Source organism: Malaclemys terrapin, chromosome 11 (genome assembly GCF_027887155.1).
Source record: "Malaclemys terrapin pileata isolate rMalTer1 chromosome 11, rMalTer1.hap1, whole genome shotgun sequence".
Lineage (NCBI taxonomy): Eukaryota > Metazoa > Chordata > Testudines > Emydidae > Malaclemys > Malaclemys terrapin.
The window spans coordinates 17,175,484-17,191,100 of record NC_071515.1 but is presented as its reverse complement, the minus strand read 5'-3'; the positions used below and the strand labels follow the sequence as shown (position 1 = coordinate 17,191,100).

Sequence of the window (15,617 nt, the reverse complement as noted above, 5' to 3'; positions counted from 1 at the left end):
AGGTCATTTTCAAATGGAAAATCAAGATGTGTCGTTCCAAAAAGGGGGAAATGGAACACTTTGACTTTATGGGAATGCTTCTTTTGGGTTTTTTCCTAAACAACATTTTATTGAAATTGATACGTTTCTGCAAAACATTTTGATTTTGACAAATCAGGATTTTCCAGTTGAAAAACATTCCATCGGAAAATTTCCAACCAGCTCTAATTTTCAATTTGTTTCTTTTCCTATTTCAGGGAATGAGTTAAAGCTGTGTCATTTTCACCCACGCTCAGCATGATTTTGTCATAAGGATAACATAGTATGCAGTAATTGCCCCAAGAAACACCACAGTTCACCTTCCCCATCTAATAGCCCCCTCTGCAGAATGCAAAACACACGTAATTTTCTACATCTAACATTGAGTAGTCAAAAGCCCACGTTTCATTTCAAGATTGTGGAGGCTTAGGTGGTTGTGTTCTCCAGGCGTCTTGTTTTCCAGTGTCTTGCATCTTGTGGGCAAAATGAGTGATGTGTGTGTGTGTGTAACATACTGCCGAAGCAGAATTCTCCACTTGCTTGCCCTGGAGGTAACATTATGCACTCTCTCCACACAGTTGCAAATGGCCAAATGAGGAGCATGGCAGTAGCCTATTAGATACCATACCAGCGATTTAGAGGCAAGGCCTGACATAGCCAGAAGGAACCTGGGTTCTAATTTTACCTTGAGTCACTTGACTTCCTTGTGCTGCAGTCATCCATGTAACTGGGTAAAAATACCAAACCTCATTGCAAAAAACTGCTTCCCCAGCCCAGCACAGGTACATTGACGCATAGAGGTGTTCTCATCTCTTACGTCCATTCAAACCACCCTTTGAAGCCATCGTTCTTGGAAGCAGGGCCTTTCACAGGAGTGTTCTCCAGAATAACACCAGAGTGGCAGCAATTAATTGTGATTGGACAACATATTCTCCACAGCAATGCACGCCAGGGTCTGTGCTCTTAAGGAGGGATTGAAAACATGGCAGTCCCACGTGTTTCTAAGTGCTCATGAGAAAAGAGAGCTGCTTGAGCCATAGCCACACCCAATGAAATAAGGAATCACCATTTCAGTAGAACGACAGGTTTTGGAGCCCTGACTAGGCATTGTAACATTGATAAAGAATTCTCATTGGCTATGTGATATCTGTAGCAAAGGAATAAAGTGACGCAATGTTAGCTGTCGGGTCTGACAAGGACTGTAATGAAAAGTGTATTCAAATGAATTAAAGTCATCCTTCTTCCAGCTTCAGGATTAAGGGCCAGCTCCTCCGCTGGCGTAAATTGGCATAACTCTTTTCAAGTAAGTGCAGCTACGCTGATTTACACTGGCTGAAGATTTTACACCCATTAATGTTGTGACCTGACTGGAGGAATGGGTAGCATACTTGCGTTACGGTAATAAGCATGCTATTTGATATGAAATGTTCAATTACACTCCAGCAGCATTATCCATGAGTGATTTCTGTCTTGGGAGGAAATGCCCTCTCAATCTCGTCAGCAGATCATTTCAGTTTGTACCCTGAAGCATGAGATTTCGTCACCCTTATCTTAGTTGCATAGCTAGAACATCGCTACCAACCATGAAACCATCCGGATCATAAGTAATTTCACCAGGGTTCCAGGGCATTAAGTCCAGTTGATAAGAATGGAAGTATCTCAGACATTGCATCAAGACTATTATTTACTGCTTTCACTGATGTCCTGTGGGTCACAGGGCAGGCACTACATGCAGGAGCCACAGTACCTGATTAGCCCTGCTCTACTGGCTAGATGGATCTGATGGATAGACTTAATACGATGAAACCAAGACACTACACATCAGTCTATCCACACTACTGAGACTTGGTGAGCTGAGGACAAATTGAAAGCTCTACTTCTTATTTTCATCACTCATCTGGATTTCACTTGGACTCTATATTAATATAGATTTTTGTGTTTCATATAATGCCAAAGGTATAAAGGTGAAGGATGTAGAAATATAAAGGAAGATGGCTGGAAGGGGGACTCGGTACTACTCTATTGTAAATAACCCGCTGTCGTGATTTCAGTGAGTTTGAATTGTCCATCAAGTCTTTGGATGGGGAGGCTGGTCACGTGATCACATTTAAAGTCAGGGTGAGGTAGTGGAAGTACTTGTTCCCTGAACCATCTGTCCATCTCAGGTGCCCGTGTTTGGTTCTGCTCAATCGTTGCAACGGCAGAAGAGCAGAATGAGAAAAGCTATCTCTGCTTTTTTCCAATTGAGTGCAAGTGACATAATGGTCATACTGGAGTGTTCAAATTCTGAATGCCTGCTCACAGAGAGACAAATGCTCATGGTTTATATGCAGGACTGCGCCAACTTTAACTGGAGTCTAACTTAATGTGACGCACTTATCATAAGGGACAGAAGTATTTTTTGGTAATTATTTTGTTGTTTCGAAGCCAACTGTTTTCAATGCCTTTGGGATACAGAAGTGAGCACATGCTCCGCTAATAACACATTTCTGTATGATGTTCAAGTTAATTGAACATTATAAAGACACATGCTTTGTGCAATCTACTATACTACTGATGCCCTGTCCTGGTATAGAACATCATTTATGTGGCTAAGTACTCCTTAATCCTTCAGAAAGTAACAATATTTTTCCACAATGGTAAGTTACTGCAAATGAGTGCGAAGAACACGTGGAAAGATGTAGTAGGTTCAAATGTCTTCAGATTAAACAGAAATAAAAAACAGCAGAAGATCACGTGCACATTTGTAAATCAAGAACAGTAGTTGAAACACTTTAGGAAAAAACTTAGCAAGTCTGCTTCCTTTTGTAGCAATTCCTAGCCCTGCCAGAGACTTCCTGTGTGACCTGAGACAAGTCACTCAGGGTATATCTGTACTGCAGCTGGGATCATGCTTCTCAGCATGGGTGGACTGACAAGAGCTAGCTCTGCTCAATCTAGGGTGCTAAAAATAGAATGTAGCCAGGGTTGTATGACTGGCAGCTTGGGCTAACCGCCCAAGTACATATCCAGGGGGCCTGAGAGGGTTTGTATTCAGGCAATTAGCCCAAGGCGCTGTCCGCACTGCTCCGGCCACACTGCTATATTTAGCGTGTTAGCTCAAGCAGAGCTAGAGTGTGTCTGTTTACACACCCTGGGAAGCACGCTACCAGCTGCAGAGTAGACATACCCTCAGCCTCTCTGTGCATCAGTTCCCCATCTGTAAAATGGGGATAATAGCGCTTCCTTAGCTCTCAGGGGTGTTGTGAGGATAAGGATTGTCAGGCTTTCAGATGCTGTAGTAAGGAGAGTCATAGAAGGACCTAGATTAGCAGCAGAAACAAACAAACAAAAACCCTTGAAAAATATTTGGCCAGTGTTCCCTTTTACAGGACATAGCTACTCATAACAATTTATGTGACTATTTTCAGGTGAATCTCTTTCCCATGCCCAGCTCTGTGTGAAAGGGACATTGGAGTTTCATGTAGGTAGACTAGCATATATTGAAATCCATTACACTGAGCAGGAAGCATGGGCAGATGGGTAGAGCACTGGCCTTGGTCTCAGATGTTCTATTCCCAGCTCTGTTGCTGGGCTACTTTGGGCAAATCAGTTCACCTCTCTGTGCCTTAGGTTCCCCATCCGTAAAGCCAGGGCCGGCTCCAGGCACCAGCCAAGTGAGCTGGTGCTTGGGGCGGCAGCTTGTAGGAGGCAGCATTCCGCCCAATCCTAGGGCGGCAAGGCCGCCTTTTTTTTTTTTTTTTTTGGTGTTCCGCTCCGGCCGCCCTGTAGGGGTCAGTGGCGCGGAGGACGGGAGGGCCCTGTAGCAAGCCCGGCAGGGCAGCCCGCGTCCTTCCCTCCCAGCCAACCGGAGCAGCGCAGAGCCCTCCCGGCAGGTGGCGGGGCTGCGTGGCAGCGCCCCACTGAAGCCCTGGCCGCCCCCCTTCTCTCTCTCTCCACCCCGCTAGCCGGGGCATGTCTGCAGCGCAGGGAGTCCCCCTGCACCCTGGCTCTGGCCGTGCCACAGGTTTTTTTTTTTTTGCTTGGGGCAGCCAAAAAGCCAGAGCCGGCCCTGTGAAAAGCAGGGATGATGATACTGACCTCTTTTGTAGTACAGAGATTTGAGATCTACTAATTGAGAGTGCTGTATAAGAGCTAGGTATTAATATGATTATTTATTGCACTGGGAAAGTGAGTTATCCTGGAAAATATGTAAACCAAGATGTAGTTGTTGACACCCCAAACTTTACCCAACACCTAGTGAAGACAAAGTTGTTCGTATTGCAGAATGGGTTGTTTGCTTATGGTTAAGGCTGCGTTTTAGTCACGGAGGTCATGGAAGTCACAGACTCCGTGACTTCAGCCAGCGCCCGCTGGGAACTGCAGGGTCCCCTGCTGCCTGTGGAGGCATGGAGCTGTAGATACCCCCATGGCCCCAGGTGGCAAGAGCCCCCCACAGCTCCCGGCCACCGTGGGCAAGAAGGGGGAGCCCCGCTGCTCCCATCCACCGCGGGCAGCAGGGGGGACCCCCACAGCTCAGAGCCACCAGCAGAGGGGGACCCTGGAGCTCTGAGCCCCCATGGGTGGTGGGGCCCCCTGGATCTCCCAGCCTTCTCGCAGCTGCCTTATTTTGTCATGGATATTTTTAGTAAAAGTCAGGGACAGGTCCGTGAATTTTTCATTATTGCCTGTGACCTGTCCGTGACTTTCACTAAAAATACCCGTAACAAAATCTTACCCTTAGTTATGGTAACCCTCGCGTCCCCCTCATGGGACTCACTGAGTCCCAGAGGCCCCAGTGTTGAGAGAGAGAGAGTGCACAGTCATATGGGATGTAGCCTGCTCCCTCCCTCCCGCTGCCCGCTTCCTCCCAAATGCAGCCTGCTTCACCTAGCTCCTCCACACACATCCCCACCCCTTCTGAGGGAGGTCCATGCTTCCCCCTGTCCCCCAGCACTCCCACACAGTGATGGCCTCACAGCTTAATCGCAAAGACCTCTTGCACCTTCGGCTTTGCTTTTTGGTGCGCTCAGAAATGGTTTTCTCCTTCATTCATTCCCTCCTGCATTAAAGTCCATCCAGTCAGTCCTCTCCTCCTTGCTCCTCAAGTGTGTTTGGGGAAGGCGGGAGGTGAGTTTTCCTGCTGCCTCACCTCATGTTTCTCTCAGGTGTGATGGGAAGGAGAAGCCCCTTTTCTGCCCTATACTGACGTCAGGGCATGGGGATGTCTCACGCAGGACAGTACATCTAATGGTGTATAGCAAGAACCATCCAAGATGTGATTGTGGCATCCGAGTGTCTCCTGCTGTAAACACAGGATGAGGCCACCTGTGCTCAGCTACCTCAGACTGTGAGTGGGGAGTTTTCAATAGTGACATGGGAGACGCGGGTGGCTCATCAATAGAATTAGCATGACATGGTGTGTCTGTCAAAAGCCTCTGAAATGAGCAAAATGACAAATAGAGAGAGGCAGTTTGATCCAGTGGATACTGGGAGTCAGGATTCCTGGGTTCTATTGCCTGCCCTGCCACTGACCTGCTGCATGACCTTGGGTAAGTCACTTCACTTTGATGTGTCTTTAGTGTCCTTTTCCTGACTTATCCCTGTAATCTCTGAGGCAGGGAGCACTTCTTACTATGTAAAAAGAACAGGAGTACTTGTGGCGCCTTAGAGACGAACACATTTATTTGAGCATAATGTAATGACCCATCCACTCCCAGTCTTTATTCAAGCCTAATTTAATGGTGTCCAATTTGCAAATTATTTCCAATTCAGCAGTCTCTCCTTGGAGTCTGTTTTTGAAGTTTTTTTGTTGTAATATTGCGACTTTTAGGTCTGTAATCGAGTGATCAGGGAGATTGAAGTGTTCTTCAACTGGTTTTTGAATGTTATAATTTTTGACGTCTGATTTGTGTCCATTTATTCTTTTATGTAGAGACTATCTGGTTAGGCCAATGTACATGGCAGAGGGGCATTGCTGGCACATGATGGCATATATCACATTGGTAGATGTGCAGGTGAACGAGCCTCTGATAGTGAGGCTGATGTGATTAGGTCCTATGATGGTGTCCCCTGAATAGATATGTGGACAGACTTGGCAACGGGCTTTGTTGCAAGAATAGGTTCCTGGGTTGGTGTTTTTGTTGTGTGGTGTGTGGTTGCTGGTGAGTATTTGCTTCAGGTTTGGAGGCTGTCTGTAAGCAAGGACTGGCCTGTCTCCCAAGTGGATGGGTCATTACACAAAGTAAAACTATTTCCCCCTGTTTATTTCCCCCTTCTTCCCCCGGTTCCTCACACCTTCTTGTCAACTGCTGGAAATGGGCCATTTTGATTACCACTACAAACAGTTCTTTTTCTCTCCTGCTGGTAATGGCTCACCTTAACTGAGCACTCTCGTTATAGTGTGTATGGTAACACCCATTGTGTCATGTTCTCTGTGTATATTGTGACAAAGTTCCTCCTGTATCTTGGTGGGTCCTGCGCTTATTGGCAGATTTTCTTGCCTCAGAGATTCACCATGTGGGTTGGGGAACAGCCCAGAGACCTTCCCCTCTGGAAGAACCCACAGTCCAGGTCAATTGGGAGGTTTGGGGGGAACCCAGGCCTGCCCTCTTCTCCGGGTTCCAGCCCAGGGCCCTGTGGACTGCAGCTGTCTATAGTGCCTCCTGTAACAGCTGCATGACAGCTACAACTCCCTGGGCTACTTCCCCATGACCTCCTCCAAACACCTTCCTTAGTCTCACCACAGGACCTTCCTCCTGGTGTCTGATAACGCTTGTGCTCCTCAGTCCTCCAGCAGCACACCCTCCCACTCTCAGCTCCTTGCACCTTTTGCTCCCAGCTCCTCACACTCGCACCACAAACTGAAGTGAGCTCCTTTTAAAACCTAGGTGCCCTGATTAGCCTGCCTTAATTGATTCTAGAAGCTTCTTCTTAATTGGCTCCAGGTGTCCTAATTAGCCTGCCTGCCTTAACTGGTTCTAGCAGGTTCCTGATTACTGTAGTGCAGCCCCTTCTCTAGTCACTCAGGGAACAGAAAACTACTCATCCAGTGACCAGTATATTTGCCCTCTACCAGACTCCTGTACCCCACTGGTCTGGGTCTGTCACAATATGTATATTTTCCTACTGTATTTTCCACTGCATGCATCTGATGAAGTGGGTTTTAGCCCACGAAAGCTTATAGTACAATACATTTGTTAGTCTCTATGGTGCCACAAGGACTCCTGTTCTTTTTGCGGATACAGACTAACACGTCTGCTACTCTGAAACCTCTCCTTACTATGTGTATGTACGGTGCCTAGCACAATTGGACTCTGACCTCGAGTGGGTCCTTTGAGCCACTAATAATAATATAATACTGTTCCCTTCCCCACTGCAAATGCAACATCATGAGCTACAACCGTACATCCATCACTACCATGCATTGGCATTTAAGAAATCTGCATTTAAATTTGCTGGATTCAGTATCTCTGCCTTTTTGAAGCAAAACCCATTCTACACATGCTCCCCTGAGAAAATGAGAGGCAGAAAAAGATGTTACCTGTCTAAAGGCTGGATGGGTGTTTAGATTTCTGTCCATTCATGCGTGTGAGATGCATAAGAGTGAGGACCCCAGGATAGGTGTAGCATGCAATGTCTGGCATGGCTAACAGCAGTGGGAAACATCCTTAATGGTTGGCTACAAATAAATAAATTCTATTACTACTACACTGTTGTTCTCAGCACTATTGAGAAGAAAAGGCTTCACATCTGTATTGTTCCAGAGGCAAGAGAAAGCAAGATGCTTGTTACTCCGGAGCTATGCTGCAGGCTGCCAGAAATTGATTCCCTTGCTAGACACAGAGGGCCAGATTCTCAGCGGGTATAAATCAAAATTGCTCTATTGACTTCTGGAGGATGACACCACTTTGCACCAGCTGAGAATTCAGTCCAGAATCTTTTTTCCTGTTTCTGCTTCCTCTGCATTTCCCCTGGCTTTCAAGTCAGCTACATTTCTACAGGTCCTGTATGCATTACAGTTTCCATTCTGTCCAGAAGGGACCCTGTAACAACATGATTCTCTTTTGTAGTGTAGCTGGGACATTAACAGCATCCCCCTAGAGACCTGTTAGAGAGGAAACCTGGTCCTGCAAACTCTAAGAGACCCACGAAGGAAGGACTGATCTACCTCTACTTGTAAAAGTAAGAACTACTTGAATATGTTTTGGAGGACTGGTGCCATATTGAGGAGTCTATTCATTCTCATTTTTAAAGCAGGGATCACAGGGGAAAGCTTTCGGTTTGGCATCAGTAATTGCATGAGTCTTTGTTTTTTCTTTTGTTTTTTACTGGGGGGTGAGACTCCAACAGCCTATTGCTCTTTCTGTATTGGTCATTCTGGATGCATGACTAAGATGTCAGCCAGCAGTCCTAAGTGCTTGTGATCAATTAAAAGATCCCCTGGTACTTCTGGCAAAAGCAGGGGTTTTAGCTCTTGATATATTATATTCATCCTACATAAATCCCTGATCTTGCAAAGCCTTACTGTCGCAGTTCAGGGCAGCTGCACCTGTATTTCTCCTCCATGGCCCACCAAGGGCACCCAGCCTGCCCTCCAGCTCCCCGCTGTTGCCTTTCTGGGTGGAGACCTGCATCTCTCAGCCTTCTGACAGTATTTCCAGGCGGCACAGCTCCTTGCCTTCACTGGGTATTTTCCAGCATAGACAGGTTGCCCAAGGACACCTGCTTGCTTGCTTTTCAGAGACAGCTCCAGCTATAAGGTCCCACACAGCACTTCCTATGCAAACCTACTTTACTCTTAAGGTAAAAAGCATGACAGAAAAACATTAAAAACAATAAAAGGACCTACACTCGTGCTAATACGCTTACCAGAGCTCACCCCAGCCCTAACATGGAATCTGGCAGGATCAAGTGTTCAATACCCCACCAAAGGGGATGCCTTGTGGGTACAAGGTCATGATAGCTTCAGCTCAGAACAAGCCCGCAGTCTTATGGGACCTCAGCAGGCCCAAACCTTCCCTAAGGATTGGGGCCCTCCATGGATTGGGGTCCTGTCTGTTTGCTGGATCAGGAAGAAGGCCCTGAGCCCGTTTAAAACCAGGCTATTTATACAAAAACTCTCTCTTCGTTTCTTGGTCCCTGGTGAATCCAATGAGTAGCTGTAAAAAGGTAGCAACCTATACTCCACCCTAGCAGAACCTTTTCTCCCTGTCAGCCATTTTGATAACTCTTCCTCTTTCTCGGTCAACCCCCTTCACTCAGCTCACTTCCTCAGTTATTTTTGTCCACTGGAAATTAGGAAGAGAGAACCTCTAAAAATAACCCACAAAGAAATGGCAGCCGTCAATGTTCAGCACGTTACTGGGCACCCCATGCTCTTTACAGCAATGCTTTCATCTTCATAATTAAACATCAGATTATTCCCCTTCAGCTGGCCCTAAGTGATCCAAGTCTCATGAACTGAAAAGGTGCGAGCCAGCTGTGAGAAATGCCTCTAGGGCTGCTTGAAAAGTCGCTGTGCTGTATTGAAATCTTTGACGTGACATGCTAGGAACTCCTCTGCACCGTGCAGGGTCAGGTTTTCACTCTGGACCGCTGTACAGTTCCCACTATTAGAGCGCAGCTGGATCTGAGAGGAAGGGTTGCTCAGTGGTTAGAGTGCTAGCCTAGGACTTGGAAAACATGGATTCAGCTCCATGCTTTGCCACAGACTTTCTGTGCTGTCTTGGGCAAGTCACTTAGTGCCTCAATTGTCTGTACAATGGGGATGTAATACCTCACAGGGGTGTTGTGCGGTAAAATGTAGATTGTGAAGTGCTCAGATACTATGGTAATTGGGGCCATATAAATACCTTAGAAGAGATGGTGCCGTAACAATGTGTGGACCCTCCCACAAGGCATGGCTCAAGTCTCCTCTCTGGTACTTGCTAACCGGAGTGGCTTCTCCCCCCTCCTAGTCCTCACCTCATATGGGTTGGGTCCTGGGTTTTTTGTTGCAGGGCCTGGTGCCTCCATTCAAGGAGACTCCACTCTGTGCCAGTGACAGAAGGGGTGCTGTCCCTTGGGAACATAACTAATACTACTACTCTTAATGAGGAGAGAGAGGAAGAGTTATCAAAATGGCTGACAGGGAGAAAAGGTTCTGCTAGGGTGGAGTATAGGTTGCTACCTTTTTACAGCTACTCATTGGATTCACCAGGGACCAAGAAACAAAGAGAGAGTTTTTGGATAAATAGCCTGGTTTTAAACTGGCTCAGGGCCTTCTTCCTGATCCAGCAAACAGACAGGACCCCCAGTACACAAGAAACAAAATACAATAATACAAACCCTAACAAACGAAATGCCGTGCCCAAACATGACAATGTAACCAAGGCGGACTTTACTGGGGAAAGGAAATGGAGGCTCTAGGGAAGGACAGGGTTAAGTTGAACTAATAAATGTTAAACATGAATACTACAACAAATTCCCCACCTCCCATCATTCACAACTGTACCACCACCACCCCCAACTCCCTCCCTGGCATCGTCCCAGGCAAATGGATTGTACGTGGTGAGTCTGGAGATGGGTATAGCAGCGCTGCAAACGAGAACAAATGGGGCCCTCTTATTGTGTTTTCACCCCCAAGCGGGGCAGGGTCCTTTCCTGGCTCCCTGGTCTGGAGTCCTGTGGAGGTCTAGGCTGGCTCTAAGTAGCTGGCACAGGGTTGGTTCTCTACCTCCCTGGATGCTGCAGGGGTGGAACGCCCTAACCACACACTCGATCCCACAGCAGTTCAAAGATCCCCTTTGTGGGCAGTGGAAGTTAATGAGTGATGGAGGCTGTTCTGCTTCTCTGTCAGCTCCAAACTCAAACTGGAACTAAAATTAGTCCCTTTGTCTCAAAGTCAGGCTGTCCCCTTCCCCTTGAGGGACTGACCAGTCCTGATTCAGAACTGACCCAGCAAACCACCTGTATTCATCACTCCATCAGAAGCCTCCCTATTGGTCTCAGCAGAAGTTTCCAGTCCTTTCTGGCCCTGCAGGCTGAGAAACAGTATCATTTGTTCTGGTAGTTCATACGGTAGTAGGACCCCTAGAGGTTCAGTCCAGCATTCCAGGAGCTGGCAAACTCCAAAGGGGGTTACAAATAGGTGCCCTGCCTGTGTCTAGCTTACATTTCTTTTGATTACTATTATTTATTATGAAGCACCTAGATGCCCCATCCCTACTGTGTTGGACACTACAAATGAAAAGTCCCTGCCCTACATAATTTATACTTGAAGAATAGAAGTACAATGACAATAAAGGCAGTTGGTTTTACTAGCAGTTCTGAGTATTTGACTAGGATCTGCGCTGGGAAACCCCTGAATTCCTAGCCAGCTCAATAGAATGGTGTTGGGGTTTTTGCACTCCTTTATTTGAGAGTCACTTCTCTTAGCCATAAGAACATAAGAATGGCTATACTGGGTCAGACCAAAGGTCCATCTAACCCAGTATCCTGTCTTCCATCAGTGGCCAGTGCCAGGTGCCCCAGAGGGAATGAACAGAATAGGTAATCATCAAGTGATCCATCCCCTGTCGCCCATTCCCAGCTTCTGGCAAACAGAAGGCATCTTCTCTTACTATTCAGAATACTTCTGTTAGTGTTCATAGCTTGCCCACTTTGAGGACCTGACTTTCCAAAGAGCTCAGGACCATATTTTTCAAGTGACTCCTGCAGACGGGGCCAGATTTTCAAAAGAGCTCCGCTCCCAATGTGCTCAGAGCATCTGAAAATCTGGCCCTGAGAGGGTATCACAGTTTGAAAGTCTGACAAATGGTTCATTGCTGCTCTTTCTATTAATACTTAAATAGATTATTTTCTCTCACATAATGGGTCCGGGCAGCTTGGAGAGTAGGATGTTTATTTACCACACTACCAAGCCAAGTGAGTACAATTTAAATATAATACTGCTTAAATTCAAATTCTGAATATTTTTTCTCTCTCCTACAGTGCCCATGTCTTACTCTCAAGAAACACAAGGTAAAAATGACAAGTTTCAGAGTAACAGCCGTGTTAGTCTGTATCCGCAAAAAGAAGAACAGGAGTACTTGTGGCACCTTAGAGACTAACAAATTTATTAGAGCATAAGCTTTCGTGGACTACAGCCCACTTCCTTGCATCCGAAGAAGTGGGCTGTAGTCCACGAAAGCTTATGCTCTAATAAATTTGTTAGTCTCTAAGGTGCCACAAGTACTCCTGTTCTTCTTTTTAAGGTAAAAATGGAAGCAGCTGATTGCAATTACTTAGAGCAGATGATTCCACTTTGTAAAATATTGCTTTTGTTCTAGCCACGGAATATTGCATGTATACATTATAATTTCTATTCTTTTCTCGGTTCTGATTGCCTGAAATGCATTATATGTCCTACAACAATTTTGCACTCATGGAAATGAAATAGTACTTCATCTCTGCCCAGACAAGACTTTTTTGGGGGGGGGGGAAGAGGGGGATGGGAGAGGGGAGAAGTGATTTTTTTAAAAGTGTCTACTGTTTTCATGAAATCTCTGTAAAAATATTGCTCTTGAAAGATAAAAGCTGACTCAGTTGTAAAATAATGATTGAACAGGTTCTTGGCTTCCAGCATTATAGTCACAATCAGTGCATCAGATTCTGATACCTTGCTCATGGTGAGAAGTACCATCCTCCATGAGTGCTCAAATCATTTCAGTAGGGACTAATTGTAAGCAAGGGTACTAGAATCTGGCTCCTCGTATGCAGATTCTTTCTCCAATCACAGGAAATTTGTCTCTGGACTTGGGCCTTATTCAATATTGTATAACCTATGTTGTCAAACCTGTGGTTCTTCTAAGGCCTTGCTTCACTGATGCTTTGATAACGAAAATGTGTGTGTGCAGCTGTATGCTGGAACATTGGAGAGACAAGGCTAAATGAGGGAATTGTGATTGTTATCTCATCGGATAAGTACAGCACTTAAATATAACGGTGACAGGCCCTGTAAAAATCAGATAATAGATTTGATTAAATTACATAGGTAGGAGTGGTAAATTAGCTCTAATTTTGTTTCATCTAAGTTGGCCATTTGGTGGTGTGACTGGTGCTGTAATAACGCAATTGGAAGTCCACCTCAAAGGAGAAGGCACATTATACTGTGCATGTTGGACACTAAAAGCAGGGATTTATAGTACAGCACATCATTAATCAGCAATTTGAACACTCTGCTTTCAATGAGTGAGATCAAGGTTTCTGACCTCTCACTGAGCAAAAGGACTGGAAATTATGTCCCAAGTTGAATGGGAATTTTTCTTGGGGGAAGGATGGCAGGTGCAAGTTAGAGATGGGCTGGAGCACTCACGGAAAAAAAATTAGTGGGTGCTCAGCACCCACCAGCCACCTGCCGATCAGCTGCCGATCGGTTCAGTGGCAGGGGCGGGGGCGGGAAGAGGTAGAGCGAAGGTGGGGCGTGCTCAGAGGAGGAGGCAGAGCAGGGGTGGAAAGAGGCAGGGTGGAGGCGTGGCCTCAGGCGTGGGGGTGGAGCAAGGGCAGGGCCTTGGGGTGGAGCGGGAGTGGAGCACCCACCCAGAAAGAAGAAAGTCAGCGCCTGTAAGTATAAGGAAGGATGAGCTTGGGGTTAAGGCATTGGACTGGAACTCAGGAAACTCATTCCCAGCTTCTTGTGCAACCTTGAGGAAGTCAATTTAAAGTCTTGGCGCTTCTGTTCTCCAGCTGCATAATGGGGATAACAACACTTCCTTACCCCCGCCCTTGGTATATTCAGACTGCAAATTCTTGGAACAGGGGCTGTATCTCATTATGGGTTTGTACAGTGCCTAGCACAACGGGGTCATCATCTCCGTTCACGCCTCCGGGCATTAGTCTAACACACAATATTAACAATGGAAAGTTTGTTGTGCCTGATGGCCCAGGCCTATAAACCAAAGGGCCATTTTTCAGCATTGGACAGATGAACAAAATGTTCTTAGGCTCCCTGGCAGAGTGAGGGATATGGTTGCTATGTGCTACAGTGACCCCTCTGCTGGGAGGGATTTCTGCCATGGGGAGGGCACACATCTCCTAAAGTGCTTCATGGTGTCTTCCAAGCCAATATCCCTTCTCAGGATCCCCACAGACATTACGCGGTTAGTCTGAAAGGCTTAAGGAGTGCAGAATCCGCCATGCATACTGTACAAATCAGCCACAGTGTGGGAAGGGATGGTCTACAAAAAGTGTGGGAAGGAGCAAATGACTGATGGATAAAGGAAAGCAACGCTGTGCTGAACACAGCACAGGAGAACCCAGAAGTCCTCATGAGAAACACAAAGCGGTGCCGGAGTGCTTTAATGAGTCTTAGTCTCTACCCTTGCCTTAGTCACTGGTGTGTCGGAGCCTTGCTTGTCGTAGCAGCTGTTGCTGCTGTCAGTCACACCCTGTCAAGGAGAATGCATTTCTGGGACCCCACTAAGTATAAATCAAGATCAAACAAGCAAGACACTGCAGTGAGGAAAACTGAATGCTTTAGGGCCTCATTCAAAACCTGCTGTAAGGCTCCCGCTGACTTCAATGGGCTTGGGATCTGTCTCTTATTGAGCTGAGTTAGTTGCACACGGTACCAGCCACATGAGTAGCAGGCAAAACCGTCAGCATCTCGTGGGTGACTGAAGGAAAGCATTCGCTTGGGCGTTGATCGTCAGTCACTTCCACAAACCTGACTCCCAGAAACTCATCCAACTTCACTCTGGCGTTTCTGGGCAGATGACGTTTCCTTTCAAAAAGTTAGCCTGGCAGAGTTAACACACAGTTGAAAATTCCCACAAAAATAAATTCTTTATGGGGCAGTGAAGTTGTGCTTGTCAGGCTTTCAACAACATCCTTAATGCAAATCTTGTTACCAGGCTGGTCCCACATTCTGAATGCTTGTCTGGCAGAGAACTGGCTGTGACAGCTCCAAGATCACAGCAGAGCAAGAGTCACGTTGTCTCTGGTCCCACTCCGGTTAGCCATTTAACTCTCCCTGAGTGTCTGAGCTATCTAGAAGAAGCTGTGATGATGGGCCTTCACTGTCCATTATAGGAGTGCTAAGGCAGACCAGAGGAGATCACATACTTTAGAATCCATGTGGCCGCCTTGTCACAGTCACAGTAAAATTGCCCCCCGCCGGGGTCCCCCGGGTAAGCACCAGCATGGTATATTGCTAACGCCGATATATGCATATGCATGGGAAAGGATTTTGGGAGGGGTTGAAGTTGTAAGTGTGGAGTGACAGATTCCTTTGCAGCTTGCAAGAGGCCGAAGGGGGAGGAAGGGAGAAGGGAATGGGTTAACTCGATGCTCCAGCTAGGTCCGAAAATAAGAAGCTGACTCCAGATGCCCAAGGCCAAGGCACACAACCGAATCTCGGCTGCCTGCCAAGAAAGATGGGGGCCTGGATTCCAACCCCGACCAGCTGTGAGAACAGAGCAGTAAACTGAACAAGACTGCAGGGGATTGCAAAAAAGCTAGTGAGACGGTGAAGGCCAGCGAGGGGGAAAGCAACAGTTTCGCATCCCGGAAGTGTTTTGGGAAAGCTGAGGAAGCCATGGAAGGCCGGTTTGGACTGGTACAAAGAGCATGGGGGACAACGGTCCCTGAAAGAAATGCCC

General features: G+C 46.7%; 1 long non-coding RNA gene across 1 annotated transcript; it reads left to right on the top strand.

Annotated features, from left to right (window-relative positions):
* Window positions 1-8,075: 8,075 nt before the first annotated feature.
* Window positions 8,076-12,432, top strand: LOC128845657 (uncharacterized). The gene is made up of 3 exons (XR_008446697.1): window positions 8,076-8,181; window positions 11,971-12,000; window positions 12,234-12,432. It is a non-coding gene; the product is annotated as an uncharacterized LOC128845657 (long non-coding RNA).
* The last annotated feature ends 3,185 nt before the right edge of the window (window positions 12,433-15,617 follow it).